General features: G+C 44.4%; 1 protein-coding gene across 1 annotated transcript in view; it reads left to right on the top strand.

Moving 5' to 3' along the window:
* Positions 1 to 342: 342 nt before the first annotated feature.
* Positions 343 to 18,811, top strand: part of LOC147734792 (interferon-induced protein with tetratricopeptide repeats 5-like) — a 32,849-nt gene continuing 14,380 nt past the window's right edge. The window contains exon 1 of the mRNA XM_086953062.1: positions 343 to 362. The gene's annotated coding sequence lies outside the window, so the exon portion shown is untranslated. The remainder of the gene's footprint in view (positions 363 to 18,811) is intronic.

Consider the following 18,811-nt stretch of genomic DNA (forward strand, 5'->3'; position numbering starts at 1 on the left):
TGAATAATAGGATGTTTATTGTTATCCAACTCATTTTATCAACCTCAGAAGGATGAAAGACACGTTGGGATTTGAACTTGTGACCATGAGGTCAAGCACAGACCCCTGCAGTGGTTGCATTGGTCCCCTAAGCTACAAGACCGGGCTGGGGTCTGGGAATGAAAACTTTCAGTTTCCCAGGAATAGAAACCATGAATGAAGTTACACCACAGTTGAGACAATTGAATGCAAATATGAACTTTCAACCAAGGGGAGGAGTCTGAGCCATTCCCCAACCTTTAACAAACATATATATACAGGTCACAGGCGATACTTCTATCTTCTTTAAAAAGGAAAGCGGCTGCAAAGAGTTGCAAAGAGAGGTAAGCTTCAAATGTTATTTTGATTTTTCTTGCTTGCTTTTGTGATTTTTTCACCTTTGGTACTCCACTAGTTTCAGGACTCCAAAACAAGAATCGGACTAGGAGGGAACTTTAAAATCTGTCCAAGGAAGCAGCCACGGGCTTCATGGATGGATCAAAACTCAACAAAGCACAGGTGGTTTTTAAACATTCACCTTTGTTGACATACGGAGACTTCCATCACTGTCACCTGGTAAACTCCAGTCCATATAACAGAGTTTTTCTTCATGCAAGGTCCATGGTACACAGCACTGTTGAATAAAAGACTTTCCTACGCCCCCCTATGTCTGAATGTCAGCTGCACCAGCCGCAATGTTCATTTATGTCCTTAGTAAAGTAGACCATTGGCATCACTCATGCTGCATTCCTACAGAAGCTTAATAAGTAAAGGTTATATCCCCTGCAGAGGAAGAGCTGTGCAGTGATTGCCTCCCGCTGTTTCCAAGCTGTGCTACAAATTGCAAGTTATAGGTATCACAGTTGAATTAATCCGGGATGTTTCTAATATGTTTGTCACACGTGGAATGCACACAAAACGCAGCAGCCAGACTCACATTCAGGCTCCCACCCTGCACACACATCACATCAGACCTCAAAGAGCTCCACTGGCCCCCTGTTCACAATCACACTCGCTTACTTTAACAGCTATACGTTTGGCACATATTTAAACATATAAAGTTGTGTGAGGCCTTACAAATAAATATTTTCTGTGTAACTTGTTTTGGGTGTTTACCCCTAATTCCACCTAGTACTTAAAAAATGTATAATGTGAATTATATCAATCCAGCAGTGACACTGGTGACCCATCAAATCTTTGGACTTGTGAGATATTTAGGCTTATTGGCTGTCCCAGACTATAAAAAATCTGAGTAGGTGGGCAAAACCTAACTATCATGCTGTGAAGATGCTGTGAAGATCTTCTCGTCAGCTCATTTCTCTGACCTTCTCTACCCAGCTCCATAAAAACATTGCTTTATGTTATGTTATCAGCATTTGTATAGTGCACACTCTGCAGTTGAAGCAGCATTGATATAGTTTAAACTTTTTCAGTTTCCCACTCTTCTCAGTCCTCCTCTTGAATGAATGAATGAATTAGGTTTTTTTTGGAGCATGACAGTTACTTCTAGAGTGTCCGTCACTGAGGCAAAGGACCAGTGGGGGTTCTCCCATACCCTACAGCTTAAATGAGTGAGTTTTCAGAATCTTGCAGAAAGATTTCTTTTCGGGGATGCATCTGAGAGGAAGTGGGAGATTTTTTCCAGTATTTGACCACAAGAACCAAGCAGGCTGAACCTCATCATTTCTTCCGTTTGGTGAGGGTAAATATTAACAGCATTGCTGACTGAGAACATAGAGTTCTTTTGGGGCGTTTGATCCTCTTGCCCTCCAACACTCTCCCAGTGACCCTTACTTTCTCAATCTGCGAACCAAACCTTCTTCCATTGCTTGAGCCCGTCATTAAGCCTCTGTCAAAGCTCTCTTCCGCCTAAACATCTAGCTCTACCAATTTCACCTGTGCGACCCATCGGCCCTCCCCATAACTATTCTCAGTCTGTACTCTCTCCAAGAAAACTCTTATTTGCCCACAATTTTCTGCTGCCCTATTGATCTTCTTTCCTGATTTCCTAGCCTACTACATAACCCTACTCTCTGTCTATGTATGTGTTTAGGTATGTATATGTCTGCATTTTTTTGCTGAATGATACTGGTGTTAACTGACTCTGACTGTACCCTGGGCTCTTCTAACCAGGCCCAAGGCCAGTGCTATGTGTAAAAGGGTACATGTAATAGGGTACCCTTACAATTGGTATTGACAGACCCTATAAGTCTTTAGTATATATTAGGGCAAGGGGTTGCAAACTGCCTAAAAGTCCCTAATAATAGAGCATCGAAGGGTAGAGGCAAGCAGATTTCCTGCTCTTGCATGTGTGCACTGCTGAGTGCATGCTGTCATTCTAAAGACACCCTGGCTTTGAAGACTGTCTTTAAAAGTAAAATTGTGTGCAAACTCGACTTTGGTGGTATGGCACTTTAAAAGTGATAATCTACCTTGTGTTTACATGTTAGGTACTTCCAGGGTCTCCCCTTGGTGGTGTCCCGGGGGTGGGGGGGTCATGCAACTATAAGCAGGGGCCTTATAAAAGATGATTATATGCCGTGGTGAGGGTACACTTGCCTGTTTCATTTTTCCCAATTTTAGAAGTGTAGCTACATAGGCTAATATATACAATTGCAATATATTATTTAGTTATAAATATTGCTAAGAAATAAGTTAAATAATATTCAAGTACTTAAAAGATTGGCGTCGATAAATGCAACAACTTTCCACTGTTGAATTTGTCAAAACTAATATAGAAGGGACGTTATGGAAATGTCTCTTCTGTAAGCCAAAATCCAGCCTTCTAATGGTCTCTGCAGATTGGTCAGCCTTGAAAGGCTTAGCCAGGCTTCTTTTATTAGGTGATAAGTGGCCTGGCTAGAGCAGATGTTATCTGATGGAGAAAGCACTGAAGCTGAGGAGGATGGATCCTGCAGAGGGGACTGGGTAAATCAAGCTGAGCTCAAAGAGAGAGCAGATCAGTAAGGAATGACAGGCGTGCCTACCCCCACATCCTGTGTTCCAACCAGATGGCAGGTTTACAACAGGAATTTGTAGAGGTCAAGGGAGGCGAGCTAACGGAAATGAGCCCCCCTGTGGGTTAGTTTAGCTAGCTCTTACTCCTCTGGAGAGAATTTATCCAGTCATTGGAAGGGCTGGTGCAGAGAGCAGAAGTATTGTTACTGCAATGTGATGTGGTGGTCTTTAAAAGTTGTGTCTTTAGCTCTTTATGAAGTTGAAGAAGGCTTGGGAACAGTCTTGATGTATAGAGAAATGTCTTTGCAGATTCTGGGTGCACAAATGGAGAAGCCCTGATTTTCTTGTGCACACTTTTCCGTCTCCAGTCTGAAGGTGGCCAGTCAATTCAATCTTTATTTCGTTGCATTGCAACATAAAAGATACAATAAAATATACGATACATTATAAGACATACAACTGTAAAATCTTCATCACAAGGGCACCCTAGTGTTATATTACTTCTACAATTCAACAATCTAATACATTGGCAAATATTTCATCAATAGAGCACATAATATATAACTCAGTTTGGCACAGTATCAATAAATATTAAAATAGTTTAAAAAGAGTAGAAAAGTTAAAAAAACATTAAATTGAGTTTACACCAAAATTTTAAAATGCTATACATTGGCTTTGTTCATGATTCCGGGGAGTCTAATTTAAAATGGAAGAGATAGTTTCCTTCTAACAAAGTAGGTGGACAATAGGAATTTACTAATACCGAACACAATTACTTGACTGGTGTCCATAGTTAGGATTCTGCCCGCTTCCCTATGGGAAGATGTACCAAGATTGCGGCACAGGGGGACTATCCATTTTTTCCTAGCTTTGTCATAACTAGGGCAGAAAAACAATATGTGGAAGATGTCCTCCCTTTGGTTATCGGTGCACAAAGTACAATGCTCTTTGTCAGACTTCCCCCATCTTTTCTCAGTTACTTTTAACCTCAATGTTCCATACCTAAATTTTAGATATAGGGATTTTGCCAATGGGGGTTGGATTTCATCTAGAAATTGTTCGAATAGAACCTCATTTTTTGCCAGTAGAAATTTATCAGTAAGGGGGCCATGGGTTCTCGAATACACAGAATTATAGTTCACATATGACCAGAAGCTTAGTTTAACAATTTTCTTGGAGTTTGGATTTAGAGTTTCCGGCTCGTTCCAAAAATGTGCTAATCCGAGCTTGGTAAGCCAGTTTTTCACGTGCTTAAACCAAAAAATCTTATTATCTCTATCCAACTCTAAAACTTCCTTCAGGCCATTTCTGTAGTCAGATAGTTCTACGGTTGTCCATAATCTGATCCACATCAGCAATGGTCTCAATATAGCATGCTGATCTGTGTGTTTGATATCAAGATCTAGATATAGGGGTATCAGGGGGGTGTTAGTTGGAATTTTTAGTAGTCCCCTGACGAATTTGTTTTCCAATACTTCAAAAGATTTTTTACATATTGGACCCCAGATTTCTGCCCCATACAGGGAGGCGGATTGTACCTTATATCTAAAAAGCTCTATCGCAGGAGTAACTGCTTTGTTTACACTTTTGTTATATCTCTGTGTAATTGGGAAGCAATTTTGTCTGAATGCCAATTTAGATTTTTCCAGTTGTGGGCCCCAGCCCATTGCGGAGTCCATCAGTACCCCCAGGTAGGTGAAACTGTGCTCGTAGTCCAGTCTTTGCCCATTCAACATTAGATTCTTTTTAAAGGTTTTGTGCGGGTTCAAAGCCATATATTTTGTTTTTTTTATGTTAATTTCTAATCCTTTATTAATACAGTACTGTTGGAACCTGTCTAAAAGGGTCTGTAGGCCATGAGGCGTTTGCGATATTAGGATTGTATCGTCCGCGAAGAGGAGGGACGCAACCCGTTCCCCTCCCAGTCGAGGAGAATCATTATCGCAATCTTGCATATAGGTTGCAATGTCATTTACATAGAGGGAGAATAGGGTGGGCGCCAGGACGCAGCCCTGTCGCACTCCCCTTTTTATTGGGATTGGATGTGTGAGCTCCCCATTTGGGCCCCATCTAACCTTAGCGTAATTCTCCCGGTGCAATCCTATTACTAGTTTTAATAAGTCGCCAGGCAGCCCTTGCCTATTCAGGGTTTCCCAAAGTAGATCTCGTGGGATGAGATCAAATGCTGCTCGTAAGTCGACAAAGGTCACATACAAATGACCTTTGCGCATGATGACCTACTTCCAATACAAGCAGCATAGCCTGAATACTTGGTCTATAGTACTAGTTTTGCTTCGAAATCCCGCCTGATATTTAGATAAAATTGACTCCTCTTCCATCCATGAATTTATTCTATTAAGAATATGCCTAGCATATATTTTTTGCGTGATATCTAAAAGACTAATGGGGCGGTAATTCGCTGGATCACCACGATCCCCTTTTTTAAAAATGGTGATGATTTCTGCGCCATTCCAAGTATCTGGAATGTGCTCACTGGCTGTAATCATGTTAAATAAATGATTTAGATAGGGTGCCCAGACTTCGATGCTATACAGGTACAGGTCACCGGGGATTCTATCGAGCCCTGGCGCCTTCCCTTTCTTAATTGAAATAATTGCTGCCTCTGTTTCTTGTAAGGTAAACACTACCTGCTGAGTGTTAGCTGGTATTTTAGGGGGCGGTACATCGTTAACTGCCTCGGTCGAGGTTTTGGCTGCATATAATGATGAAAAGTGCTTAACCCAAGTGTCTTCATCTAAGTAGACCTCCCTGGAACCTTTCTCTCGTTTATTTTCTTTAGCTGCCAATTCCCAAAATTGTTTCTGATCCTTTGTTTTAGCGGCTGTTAACATATTGAGCCACACTTCCTCATCCCATGTGGATTTGGCTTTCAATATTATTTTGTTATAGACCTTTCTTTGCTCTCTAACTATTGATGGGCTTTCCCCTTTAACAGCATTAATCAGTGCAGTTTTGGCAAGGCGGCATTCCTTGTTGTACCAAGGTTTGCCTAAAGGTTTTGCACTAGTCCTACCTGCACCTCTTTTTGGTTTCTTAGTAAGCATTTCTAATAATTTGCTGAAAAGGGATTTGTGCAGATCAAAAAATTCTTTAGGGGAGCAGCTAAAGGGGCAATATTGGTCCAGGGTATCTGCAAAAGCACTATAAATGTTAGTCAGTAGGTCCTCTTTTTCTAACACAAATGCCCATTTGACCGCCCTGCGATTGTTGCTAAGAACAATATTATCGGTGGTGGTTGAGGTTGCTATACTCTGATCTCCCTCCCGGTAATCAGGCTCCATAACCAAGCTTAGTAGAAAACTCATTTCTAAGGGGTAGTGATCACTTTCGTATCTTTCTTTGACTTTTAGATCCACTGTAAAAGGCCAGAGGTCAAAGGAGACAATAACATAGTCTATTTTACTCCCATAATTACCTCTCTTAAATGTAGGGGCTTTTGGGCTATCTGAAGGCATACGTCCATTACATGCTCTCAGACCGTGTGAGGTCAGGAAGCGTGTGATCTGTAAGGCCAATGCTGTACCAGCAACCATACAACTCTTGCTCAGGGCAGGAATTGCATTGGCAATGTCCTCCTCCTTAAACAGTGCGGCTATCCCTGTGATAGGTTCAAAATTGCAGTTCAAGTCTCCACATAAAATAACACCAGACTCTGATTTTAGTAAATCCACAAGCGATTCCAACTTCCCTATGCATATGGATTCCTTGTGGGAAGATTGGGGGCTGTTGTAAACATTAAATAAATGAAATGTCCTATTATCCGCTGTTCTTATTTCCAGACAAAGAATGTCTGGAGAGTCGGTGTTAATCATTTTGATAGTTAACTTTATGGAAACATTAACCCACACTAAGAGGCCTCCAGAAGCACGACCTCTCGGGGAAGGGACAGCCTCTATTTGGTAGGTTTTATAGCCAACCCTGTGCAGTTGTGTTGTAGCCCACGTTTCCTGCAACACACAGATGTCGAAAGTATTTATATATGCGTTCCAGTCGGGATCGTTCAGTTTTGCACGCACCCCCGCAATGTTCCATGAGACCAGTGAGAACAGGGGAATTCCCTTATTCGTGTCATGGAGCACTGCAGGAGCAACTGGTATTGTACTCCTATTCACTTTATCTGGGGCTGTATCAACAACAGAACATGTGTCCTCCATAGGACTGCTATCACCTTCTATTCGGTGGTCATGACCCAAGGTACACAGTGCATTTACAACCCCTCCAGCGTCTCTTCTTTCTAGGCTCAAAGCAGACAGAAATGGGTCCTCATTTGTCTCTGAAGACACCATAGGTAATGCAACAATCGATCTTTTTTTGTTTATATCATCACAAATAACAGTAATGTTTGGGCCAGGCTTCAAACAACCTAATCCTTTTTCCACAATACACCCCCGAGTACATAGGACATTTTCAGTACCACTATTATCTTCCTTGCTCTTTAAACATCAATCGCACTCTTCCAAACCACTGAATGCCTCAAACCTATTTGTCAATTCCAAGGGAGTAAATGGGATAAGATTGGACATATTACCATTTCCTCCTATATTGTGATTGGTTGGTACAGTGTTCCACCCATGGAACGCGGGGGGTGGGACAAATTGTTGGAAGTGAACAGGGTTCCTAGGTGTTTCTGCATTCAAATATTGCGTGTTAAATGGAATGAGTCTGGATGAGTGTTGAGGAGGGAATACAGTTGCTCTAGGGTAGAAGTAGGTTAATGGGCGTGGCACTACACAGTTGTTTTCGTTGCCATATGGCCAATTCAATATATATTGGACCGCCTTCCTATCCCTAAAATTTACCACTACAATGTCGCCCCCCGATATCCTTTGTTCTGCTACCCAGCCAGGACAAACGGCGTACATGAACAATTTCGCCATTTACATGGTTAGCTTTCGGTCTGTACAATGATAACCAATGCATGATCTTGTTTTTTAACTGAAAGTAACCTTCCCGCTTGCCACTTGTCAGCTCGGGAACCCCAGTAAGCACCACTACATATGGTAGTGCTTCCGGTGGGAGTTCCGTAGGTGGTATCCTTCCCTGACCCCCTCTTGCATGACCAACCTCTTTCTCTTCAACACTAGGTAACCAGTTTGAAAAACTGGTAGAATCCCTAGGTTGAATATTGGCCAGGGTATCCGTAATACTTGGTATTGCGGTAGTTTTACTCTTAACAGATTGTTGAAATTTTAGGTCAGTTTTTTTAGGAGGTTGACTAGCAGGGTGAGTACCTTTAGTTGGGTGGTTAGGGGCAGCTGCATTAACTACTACCATGTTGTTATCATTAGTTGAGTTAGTAGCTTTTACAGCTTCTTTTACGGTAGAGGGGGTGCAGACTGTGTGTGTGGCTTTTTGGGGCTGTATTACATTCTGTGGTCTTAGTGGCCTTTCCAATTGCCCAAGAGCTGTCAGATCCAGCTCAATCCTCCCCAACCTTGTTTCCACTCCCTTTAATCTGTCCGATAGAGCTAGCATATAGGTCCGTACAATCATTTCAATATTGTCCAGTAGATCCTTCGGAAAGATTGTCTGAGGACCTTCTTCCATCGGGGTGGGGGTAGTATCAGGCAATATGGTTAATGGTGAGGGTGGTGTTATGGATTTTGTCGGGGTTAAGGCAGTTGCCGTTGTTTGCTTTCCAACTGACTTCCCCACTGTCATAGTAGATGCAATGCTGGTCTTCTTGCCAAACTCGGAATGGCTTAGCTTGGACTTACTTGTGTCCATTTTTGTTCGTCTCCTTTTAGGGGGTGGGGGCCCATGTACTTTATTTACCAGTGTCCTCTGCTGTTTCCCTCTTACTACTTTCCCCGGCCTAATAGTGGGGGAAATCAAAGTTGCTACGGGGTTGGGTGTACTGGGGGGATCTTGGCCCACAGTTTGTAAGTCAATCCCAGTTTGCGTTGGTGAAATAGCAGGTGCCAAGCATTCCTTGAGCAATAGAGGCACACTAGCAGTTGGGGATGGATTGTCTGTCGAAGTGTTATATATGTCATTATCCAGGGTTACAGAATAAATGGGCTCGGACAGAGTCCTATTTTTAATGCGTTCAATTGAGCGACGTCTGTCTGCCCGCTTTTCTGCAAGTGATAATTCTTTGCTACTCTCTGGAGCAGTCTTGGAAAAATAGTCATCCAGTGTTCTGTTTAGTGCACTCCCGGATTTATCCAGCCCAGTATTGGCAGCGCTTACAGTGGCAGAAGCCATATAGCAACTTAATGACAATCGTGGATATGTTTTTACTTACTCGGGATTTTGTCCAGGACCTCGGGCCCAGCCCAGCCTCCTCCAGCCTCTGAGGGCCTAAGAGGGCCCGCCCTTTGCCCGGGCTCAGCCCGGCTGCTCCCGCGCGCGACTCGCGTGACGAGAGGCACTCCTCTCTTTTCTGGCGCCTCCGGGCGCAAAGCTGGCGTCAGGGACGCGACTTGGCCGCCGGGGCACCTGGGAGGTGTAGTTTATGGCCCCCGGTGGCTGTAGGCGGTGTTGCGGCGTTTACAAGCTGCCGTTCCCGTCACGGCGTTTCCCTTGATCTGGTGCAGGAGCCGTTGCCCTCACGGCAGGGTAAGTAAAAATACAAGCGTCCCAAAGAGCGCTCGGCGCTCCTCTCTTTTCTGGCGCCTCCGGGCGCAAAGCTGGCGTCAGGGACGCGACTTGGCCACCGGGGCACCTGGGAGGTGTAGTTTATGGCCCCCGGTGGCTGTAGGCGGTGTTGCGGCGTTTACAAGCTGCCGTTCCCGTCACGGCGTTTCCCTTGATCTGGTGCAGGAGCCGTTGCCCTCACGGCAGGGAAAGTAAAAATACAAGCGTCCCCAGTCTGAAGGTGACTTGGCAGAGAGCATGCATGAAGTGAACCATCAGAGATGGTGATCTTGTCTTTAACACCTTCCACGCTCATGACGAGCTGGGCTCGTCATGGCGTAGCCTCCTCGCACGCTGATGCCGAGCCCAGCTCGTCATGAAGCATGGGATTTTGAAAATCTGAGCATGCGAGCAGAATTCTCTGAGCGCGGATGCGGTTAAGATAAGCAGGGGTGCTGGTCAAGGTGGTTTTGTAGATGATGATGGTGCAGGCTTGCAAGGTTAGCCTGGAGAAGTGCATTGGAGTGGAATACACTTGATGAGACATGCTGCAGAGTGCAGGATGCCCCACAATGGGCCAATGAGGATTCTGGGATACAGAGGAGTATGATGTTTACCCCATCAAGATGCAACAGAAGGAGGACTTGAATGGCAGTTATTAAACCACTTTCTTTTTTTTAGTTTAGATTGGTGGTACCTGGCTATCTATCTTTTCTTCCTGATGATGCCATGGAAGTGAACTCGTCCATATTTTTGAGCGAGGTTTGGACTAGTTGTTGCTTTTTGTTCTTGACAAATAATAGAAATTCTATTTTGGTGATGTTACACTTCAAGTGGATTCTGGACATTAAGCTATGGATGACATACAAGCAGTGTCCGAGAAGCTGAGTGTTTGGAGAGAGGAGAACTTTCAGTGGAGTTGTGCGTCATTGACATGTTTGTAAATTCTAGTCCTTTTATCAGTGAATAGAGTTCACGGGGCTCCATGTTGAGGATGAAGAAGATGAGAGGTAAGATGAATTCTGGAGATACTAAGAAGGTGACAGGTAGGTTCTTTGACCTAGAGGTGTACATGTGAGTAAATTGAAGTTGGTTTGATAGTTGGAGGAGAACCACTGAAATACGCTGCTAGTGAATCCCAGTTGAGAATGCAGTGTGAGGAAGAGGGTAGGATGGAATATGGTGTGAAAGGTGGTTCAGACATTGAGCAATTTGAGTGGGAGGGCTTATCATTCTTTGACATCCACGGAGCATTTCTGATATGGAACGTAACTGTCTCTTTGCTGCAGCGTTATCTGGAGCAGGGTTGGTAGCTGCGCAGCGGGTTGGTTGGTGTTGATATGAACATAGAGTTGAACATAGACTGCCTTTACAATGAATATGATGATGAAGGGTAGGTTAGTAATTAACCCTGGGCGGAGTTCGCGGAGTGGGGCTTCGCGGAGCTACGCGAAGTGGGCGAGAAACTACGCCCACCTCCGCACTCCGCGTAGCCCCACTCCGCAAACACCACTGGCCGCCAGCCCCGCCACCCGCCTCCCTCCCGCCCTCCCTAAATACTTTGAAATACAATAATCAAATAATTTAAAAGCACTTACCTTGCCGCCGCTGCCCGCCGCGTCCCCGGGGCTCGCGATCTTCCGTCTTCCGTACTAATGCGCATGCGCGGGCGGCCGCGCATGCGCATTTTCTCGTGAAAATGCGCATGCGCGGCCGCCCGCGCATGCGCATTAGTACGGAAGACCGAAGACGGAAGTAAGTGAGCCCCGGGGACGCGGCGGGCAGCGGCGGCAAGGTAAGTGCTTTTAAAATTATTTCATTTCTTTCTTTCAAAGTATTTAGGGAGGGCGGGAGGGAGGCGGGTGGCGGCCAGCTACGCTCCGTCTGCGTAGCTGGCCGCCCACCCCTATTAGTAATAGGCCATAGGCTGGCCAGGTCTTCAGGGTATAGTGTGGATTTCTTAAAAAGATGAAGAGTCTGGTATGTCTTGAGAGCTGGAAAGATGCCTTGTGTGAAGGAGGCATTGTGAGTAGAGATGAGAAAGCTTCCCCAGAGAGGATTTTGATGAAGGACAAGGGTAAGACATCATCTTCATACACTGAGTGACTAAGAGTGCCAGCAAGATCTGTGAGAAATCCGCCCTCTTTTTTTTTCTCTATCATGTCTCAGACATCTCCTCCCAGACTTCTTCTCCCCATTCTTCTTGACCAAACACCAGAATAAACCCTCTTCAGGACCTTTTACTCATCCTTTCATTACCCAATCCCTTTCTCATTCCTTCTATATCAAACCTGTCAGATCATCTGTACCCTACTTCACCCGTCATCTTTATGACTCACCTTACTCCTATCCCTAGCATCTTCTAGCCTGCTTAGCTAGTGCATCGTTGTGATGATTGACCTGTTGTAGCACCAAGGATCCTCCACACTCCTATTCTGACAGAGCTTAAGGAAAAATTGTCAAGAATGTGCAACACTGGAGGAGGAGACTCATGCCGGGCTCTGAGACAGTGAAAGATGGAGGTTCTATATGTCTCAGTGGCGGTGGAGGATGCAGGGCTGCTGTGGCTACATTAACTATGAATGAGCCAATCATCTTTTGCTGTGCTCTGTATCCGAGTTAAAAGCCCTCTACTGCATTCTGCACATGGATGAAAAACATTTTACAGTGTCGTGACCCAATGAAAACACATTCTTCTATCTATTTACTATGGCCCTTCACTTACCTTTATGGCAGGCTAATGATCTCTGCTCCATTTCCGCTCATTATTGGTCCAGTTTTAATTCCATGGAGGCAGTCTGAATTGTCAGGAGACAGAAAGTTGCAATTGTTTTTGACTCTAAGCTCTTATTCCAATTTCAGCATGTGCACCATGGCTGAGATGGATGTGCAGAGGGGGCGGAAATGTGTAAATGTGTCAGAATGGTAAACTTCTCTGATGACCCAATTTCAGGGCATTTGAATGGCCTGCCTGGGTTCTAAAGCAGACACCCATTGTGAACTTACTAGGATACTAAATGGTCACTTCTAATTCCCATATTCAAAGTTTGAGGTAATTCCAATTTGGCTGGAAACCAGATGTATGCAAATTTGCATGGATCATGCTCCAATAGGAACAGTCAAATCCAAAATGCCAGCTCTTGTCCCAACAGCACAAGCAACAATGTACCAGTTTTGACCAAGCTGCACCTCGTCGGTGAGGTATAGTTTGAGTCCAGTGGCACAAAGGAGCACATGACCCACGCCACGGCATAGCTGTTGCACTCAGTATACCACACTTAACAAAACACAAAGCTGATGGTGGAATTCTTGCAAATATCTCATCCATTTTCAGTTACTCGGGTCGAATTCCAGTCCACCATTTTTCACCCACTATCCCACAGCAGACTGTAGGAAGATGGCCATGTCTGCTTATGCTCATGAGGGGGGTCTCATTTCTGTACTCACCTTTATGTGATGTGTGGTTTGTGGCGCACTAGCAATATCTTTGGACACACTATTATTACAGCAACATATTTATGTCACCTGAAGTGCATTTATTTTCTGTTGAATATTTCCCCAGACGTCTTTCTTGGTACTTTGGTCGAACGCAGTGCCCATTTTCCAAAAAGCTAATCAGTGTCTCTGTAAGGAACAAAACCAGGGACCACAATACAAATAGGTATTCAGAGAGAGGGGCTAGAATGTAGCAATGGCATCGGTGTAGCCACATTTCTCACAGAGCAGGAACCATCTTTATCAAATAATGAGCTAGTTGGTATATATGTAGCTTGTCAGGAATCAAACGTATTACAAAATGTGGAATTAGGGAATACAATTGCTTTTACGGCATGTATACAAATACAAGCTCTTTACAAATTGTGTTTATTTGCTTCTTGAATAGTAATTGTCTGAACCTGTGAGAACTGTCTAACCTGAGGGATAAGCTGACGCTTAACACCTGTCATTGAAAAATATGTGTAACTTCATTTTTTCATCTTTCCCCTTCCAAGTAGATTAGCTGTCTTGGAATGCTGACATTAACTCCTGTTCTTTGCCTGCAATCTGCATGAAGATAAAACCTCAAGCAAAGAAATGAAACATGTATGCCAGCAATGGGAGAAACTGGGGCTCAGTAGGTCTAGTAGTCCCCTTTTGCCAGATCTTACCACCTCACAAGTGACATAGCCCCTCATGATCACATCCTTGACTCCAACCCACAATTGTTTCACAAGCAATTACCACCTTACAACCCTACACCCTGAATAGAGAGCAATTGTGGTTACCATTGTGACGGGTGGTGTTAAAGGGGTAGGTAGGGTAGAGGATATACAGCCCTGCCAAGTACTAAGCATCAGGCATTAGATGCATTTCAGTGTGGTTGTCTGCATCACCACACTGAAACAGTGCCCTCCTCAGGGCTAAGTAATCATGCTCCAATACTGCCTGATTGAAACAAAAGCCGATGTGGTTTGGAGTGGCAGCGTGCTGTGGGTAGAAAGCTGGCTCTGCATATACTATATCAATGTAAGGTATCGTTTGCACAGAGTCCAGGGAGTCCCGAGAGATATAGCAGGGGATAAATTAGACCAGTACTAACAGCACTCCTTGTGGTAGTGTGGTCAAGCAGTTAGTGTTATCCAGAGGGTGTGTGTCAGGATCCCTGATTCACAAGTTGCGACAATCACCGGCTTGTCAAGGCAAACTAAGACCAATGGTGAGTACCTGGGCTGAGAGGTTCAGGTTTTGGAACCTTAAGATGGCCGCCGGTTTGCGCCGCGGTCAGCGTTCCAGTGTTTAACTTCCCAAGCAACGGAATCCAGGTGAGGCGCGCGATGACATGAAACTGCGAACTTCACTAACGGCGTTCCCCGAAGAGGAAGCGAAAATCAGAGAGTTTGAAGTTTGGTTAAATGAATCGTTATTTTGGGAGTAGTGAAACAGAAAACCCTTAAAATCTTAGTTCTGGTTGACGTTAAGAGCGAGTCGCGTTATACAGAGAAGCGACTAACTTCTTGACTGATTATCGGAAGAGAAACCCTGTTAGAGAAAACCCGAAGAACTGCTGCTGCCTACGGAGTCGAACGACAACTAGGTTGGTTGCATAATTCATCAGAGACCAGCGCAGAACGTCGGTAACCTGTCAAGAAGAGAAGAATAGAAACGCAGATAAGTGACAACTTAAAATACCTGAGCTCAGTAAAGACATTCCGTATTTAAAGAAGTAATTCACCCTGTGATTGTTAAGAGCAAATTTTCACAGTTAATGGTCATTGAACAGGAAAGAACGGATGGTGAAATTCCTGAGGAGAATACATAAGAGACAGAATTAGTAAAGCCTACTTGAGGAAGGTTAACCTGAATAAATGAAGTAGCGAATAATAAGAAAAGGATTTACAAGAAGACAGAAGAAAGAATCTAAAATAGTGGAGTTTATAGACAGGCAGAGAGTGAGTAATAAAAAGAGAGAATAATTTAGGATAAACCAAAGTGTAGGGAGGCTAACATATAATATCATTGTGAATTGCATCTCTCTCTCCCGTGGGCTGCTAAACTGACTGAGGCTCATGTTAATACCATTCTAGCAAAACATCTCCATTCTGCGAATATTTTAGATCCCTCGCAGAATGGTTTTAGGCCCGGTCACAGCACCAAGACTGCGCTCCTGTACATGGCTGAACATCTTCGCATGTTGGAGGATTCCGGCCACACGCCGGCACTTGTGCTCCTTGATCTAAGTGCCGCTTTCGACACTGTCTCCCATGACATTTTACTCCAACGTCTGGTTGAGGCAGGGGTGGATAAGCTGGCTCTTGAATGGTTTAGGTGGGACACCTTGCCTTGCTGATCGTGCTTCACCCGTCTGGGATTGCCCTGCTATTTGACTGACTTCTTGCGGAACCCGCTCCGCGGGTCCCGCTGCGTGTGGAGTCCTTGCCTGCAGCAGTTTGAAGGGAAAGGTGAGGGAGTGTTTTCAAGGGGCTGCGAGCGAGTGCGTGTGCTCACCAGGGACTGCATTTCCCAGGAGCACCCGCCAGCCCTGAGCAGCAACACCTGGGCCGCTCTCCCCGACCCCTCCTACCCCTTCCACCTATTGGGTGCTTATTCTCTATATTAAGCCATTAGTACTCCCGCAGCGCGGGAGAGCGCGCGGGAGAAGCCTGGGACAAGGGCGGGACCGTTTGAGGCCGTTCGAGGCCTGAGTGGACTGGGCTGGGCCAGCCCTCTAAGCCGCTATATACGGCCCCGTCCTGTAATCACAAGGTAATATGTCATCCCGGGAGTATAAGGAGAGGGCTGCCAAAACTAAATTAAAAAACGGAACCTTAGATGATTTTATCACTAAAACCCATTCCGCTATAGACAATGAGATTGCCAAAATGCAGCGTCGAGTGTCATCTGAACTGGACGCTGCAAGGAGGCTGTCACATGAGATAGCTGCGGCTAAAAAGTCCTCTTTAGGTGCCTTTGCTTTTGCCAAAACTCCTGACCGTTCTATTGCCCAGCCACTAAAATTGCTTGAAACGACTGTAGATATTCATCAGCCAACTGTTCCTACTATACCGACACTAGGTGAGACCCCACCATCAACTTCATTGGCCTCTAATCCTTCAATGACACCTATGTCTGGAGTAATAGAGGAATTGAATGATTCTAAAAAAGATGTGCCGGTATCGGTGTTAACAAAGCAGGCTGGGGGAACGCCAGAAAAGAGACAGTTAGTGCCATACACCAAAAGGAAGCGTGGAAATCAAACATCTTACGCTAGGAAAAAAGTAAAGGTTGCAAAATCCCAATTGTCCACCAAATTGCCATCCCCATCCCCAGCAACCATCAAACTACCACTTGACTCTATATCAGAGGTTGTGGTGGATTCGCTGGAGATAATCCAAGACAAGGATAAACTAACAATAGTAAAGGAGAATAATGAAACACCATTTTGTGTCATAAACGGGGAAGACGTTGAATTTTTGACCGTAGTGTGGGAAACGCTAAAAAAGCTTTTAAACCCATTTGAGGACAGATTATCTCAGATAGGATCCCAACTTTCCAACATTGATAAGAGTATCTCACAATCAGGGAAAAAGCACCCCGGTAAGGAAGATAAAGACCTAATGGTCGGCATCGAGAAACTTATAAAAAGTTTATGGAACCCCCTAATGGAGAAAACTCAAATAATAAATTCAAAATTAGACCAATTGGAGTTCCTAACATCTAAGAACACCGCTCTATTGGAAAACCTGGTAGGAAGTAAAAAAACACCAGCTACCACTGTTGGCAAAACTAATAGTGATAACACCAGTTTAGGGAAAAAGGGCCCTAAGCCCAACCTGATATCCCAACCCCTATCTAGCGGCACCCTCTCTCTAGCACCGACTCCTACAATAAAAACCAAGCAGGGGAATGCGTTGGGCACTAAGCCAAGTAACACGCCGGTGGTAGCCAAACCGGTTGCTACATCTGCACCGGCCCAGATTAATAAGGAAGTAAGGGAAACTCCGAAGAATAAACCTCAGGCTCCCAGCAAAACCCCATTGCAAGGTAGAGAGATCTATGTAAATATACCCCCGGAGTCTGCCCCTTATATGGCAATTCTGACAGGTGTACCATTAATCCCAGAGAACAAATATGAGAAAAATGAGGACCTCCTAAATAAAACAAAATTTTGGTTAAATACAAATAGGCCACTGACTGAGGATACAGTCACAAAAATCTTAAGTGTTCGGAGGGTCCCCTGGGTTGGTCCAAGCAAAAAAGACCTGGAGGGTGATTGTATTTTGATAAATTTTAGAGATAACTGGGTTAAGGATATTATTTGTAGCAAGGCCAGGTTTGGGCGGATGGGGGACATTCAGTGCATAGGTCTTGAATATTTTTATCCCAATCTCTATCAGTCCTTCCCTGAGCACAATTCCTCCCGCCAAGGACATGGCATAAATGGTAGACACCAAACGGGTTGGGCACATAATCCAAATACGAATTATGGCCCGCATCACCTTTATACTCCTTGGCACGAGACAGTCAATTTCATGGGGCCACCAAGTATGGGAAATTTTATACAAGTCCCTTATAACCCGCGAAGACCAAGGTCCCGGGGTTCAGAATACCCTGGCTGGTTCCCAAATAATAATAATAACTATAATAACAACATCCCACTGAGGAATCGCTTTGACCCTTTAATGAACCTAGATGAGGTAGATTGACTGCCATCCAGGACTAAGGCCATAGAAACATCAGTAAAAACTGGGGGAATAAAAGAAGACCAAGGGATATGCATTAACGATGGTAACTTAGTGCGGAAAATTCCGGAAGGTGAAAATGCGACTGTTGGACATTCACGGATAGGGTCTGTTGCTGTGCCAATGGTCAACACAGACAAGGGCCATGAACAGAATAGGCTATCATTGCTTAACCCAAATACCACTGTCGTAGGAGATGATTTGGGAAATAGTCACGAAACACAAGGGTCTTCATCTTCTTCATCTTCATTAATATCCCTACTGTCCTGGAACATCTTCGGAATAACAAATAAGCTAGAGGATGAGATTTGGTTAGATTTTGTGAAATCTCATGAAATCCTGTGTTTACAAGAGACATGGTCTAGGACCACCTGTGACATCGAGGGCTTTCAATCACTTGCTGTCCCGGCTGTCCCATCTACATCAGGAAGGGCCAAAGGTGGAATATTGACTGCGTTGTCTACAAACTTACAGGATCTCAAAATCTCGACACTGGTAGAAACAAACTGGTATCAAGTGTTGCTATTGGAACACCTTTTTCCTGAAGCAGTGTTATTAATTAACTGGTACTATAACATCTTTAATAGACATGATACCTCAATAATCCAAGATTTGGAGTATGCTTTGGGTAAAGTCCGTTGTAGGCACCCTTCTTCTCCGCTCATTTGGGTTGGTGATTTTAATTGTACACTTTGCATCCATGCAGGATCGAATGTATGTGGTTTAGAGGATTTGAATGCCCAGCCTCTAAACCATTTTAGGCACACACCGCAGGGGGACGCCCTGAATAATATCATCATAACTAATGATTTGTTTGTAGTAGACCCCTGGTCTTCCCCAGACACCCCGCATCTACCGACTTTTCAGGGCTTGAGGGGAGAAATGAGTACAATTGATTTTGTTTTGGTATCAAGTACCTTTCTTAAACACGTGGATAAGTTGGAGGTGGTAGCAAATCCCGCTAGTGATCATAATCCTTTAATTCTATCGCTTTGGGTTCCGACACATGAATCACC

This window comes from Lissotriton vulgaris, chromosome 1_2 (assembly GCF_964263255.1).
Source record: "Lissotriton vulgaris chromosome 1_2, aLisVul1.2, whole genome shotgun sequence".
Lineage (NCBI taxonomy): Eukaryota > Metazoa > Chordata > Amphibia > Caudata > Salamandridae > Lissotriton > Lissotriton vulgaris.